The following is a 2,287-nucleotide window of genomic DNA, read 5'->3' as shown; positions in this document are numbered from 1 at the left end:
GTGTGTACAGAAACATTTTTATATATAACTTCACCAAACAACAAACATTAATATGCATATTCAAGCAATGATATACATATATATATATATATATATATATATATATATACATTGATACAACTCTCTCTCCCTCACTCTCTCTCTCTCTATATATATATAGATAGATATATGTATATATTATCTATGTGTGTGTATGTGTGAGTGTGTGTATACACACAAATACATAAACATGCTTCTTGCGCACATTTGTTTAAAAAAAAAAAAAAATGAAATACTTTCCAAGTGTAAAGTAGACACGAAATGGTTGTAGTGTATTAGAATTTCAAGAATGGCAAAAACAGATATGCAGAATATATATATACACACACACAGATAGATAGATATATATACAGTTATATGTACGTGTATATATATATATATATATATATATATATATATGTATGTATATAAATGTATATAAATGTGTGTGCATATATATATAAATATTCACACATGCATATATTATACATACACATACATACACGCATATATACACACATATGCACACTCTAATAACGAAGAAATACTGCAAATAGTTGCCTATTTCTGTCTTATGCAGTGGAATTGCTAGAATTCGGTGAGGATTTTCAGTCTTTTATTATCAACAAGGGACAAATTTTTTGTAGTAGTTGTTGATGTTGGTGACGCCAGTGGTAGCGGTGGTGGTGGAGATAGTGATTTTGGGGTTGTTGTGGTTGTTGTTGTTTTGGGATGTTAAGTTGATATCTTTGGCATGGCTGTGTGGTAAGTAGCTTGCTTACCAACCACATGGTTCTGGGTTCAGTCCCACTGCGTGGCACCTTGGGCAAGTGTCTTCTACTATAGCCTCGGGTGGACCAAAGCCTTGTGAGTGGATTTGGTAGACAGAAACTGAAAGAAGCCCGTCGTATATATGTATATATGTATATATATATCATCATCATCATCATCATCGTTTAACGTCCGCTTTCCATGCTAGCATGGGTTGGACGATTTGACTGAAGACTGGTGAAACCGGATGGCAACACCAGGCTCCAGATATATATATATATATATATCTATATATATATATGTATGTGTATATATGTTGTGTATCTGTGTTTGTCCCCCCAACATCGCTTGACAACCAATGCTGGTGTGTTTAGGTCCCCGTAACTTAGCGGTTCGGCAAAAAGAGACCGATAGAATAAGTGCTAGACTTACAAAGAATAAGTCCTGGGGTCGATTTGATTCGACTAAAGGCGGTGCTCCAGCATGGCCGCAGTCAAATGACTGAAACAAGTAAAAGAATGTAAGAGGTGGCATGAAAAGAGTCTTGGACTAGTTATGTTTAATAAAAAAAATACTTTTTTGTATAAGTCTTAACATCTTCTTCAAAACAGTCACCTTGCACAGCATTGCACCACTTCCTATCATTCTTGCCACTTATGGAATCCAGCCTGGAAGTCATTTTATGTGAGCAAGTCGGGCATCTTCTCAACAAAGGTGTTAAAACAATGACGTTTGAGCTGCATTTTCACCTTGGGGGAAAAGACGGAAGTTTGCAGGTGCTAAATCTGGTGAATAGGGTGGGTGCCGAAGCGATACCATGTTGTTTTTGGTGAGAAACTCACAAGTAAGGAGAGCTTGGTGACAGGGTGCATTGTTGTCATGAAGAATCCAATTCTTCATGCTTCACGGATCCGGTTTCTTTCACTGAATGTCCTGCCTCAAATACTGCAAAACATTGCAGTAGAAATCTTGATTGACTTTCTGGCCTTGCAAAATACCACAGATGTAAAAAAAAAAATAAATAAATAACGAGCGTGCTCTTCATTGAGTCCTGTTGTGCATTTTGAAGCAGCCATGCCACTCAAAACTTTGTATAAAACCCATTACCTCATCACCGTAAGTTTGCCAAAGCATGCTCAATGTCTCTGGAGCAGACTTCCCAAGTTTACCACAAAATTTCACGTTGGCTCTTTGATCTTCTCCATAATTAACTTGCAGACTACAACATACATGTGATCATAAAAACACAAATTTCACATCTTCTGAAGTAAACACAATGATATCACTCAGCACATTGCCTCATTGCAGTCACTGCTAGCTCTCACTACATGCAATCATATATATATATATTATGCATGTGTGTGTGTGTGTATATATATACACATCTGTGTGTGTATATATATATATATATATATATATATATATATATATATATATACATATATATATATATATATGTGTGTGTGTGTGTGTGTGTGCGGGTGACACGTAAAAGCAC

Source organism: Octopus bimaculoides, chromosome 29, assembly GCF_001194135.2.
Source record: "Octopus bimaculoides isolate UCB-OBI-ISO-001 chromosome 29, ASM119413v2, whole genome shotgun sequence".
NCBI classification, from domain to species: domain Eukaryota; kingdom Metazoa; phylum Mollusca; class Cephalopoda; order Octopoda; family Octopodidae; genus Octopus; species Octopus bimaculoides.
This window is presented reverse-complemented; position numbering follows the sequence as displayed.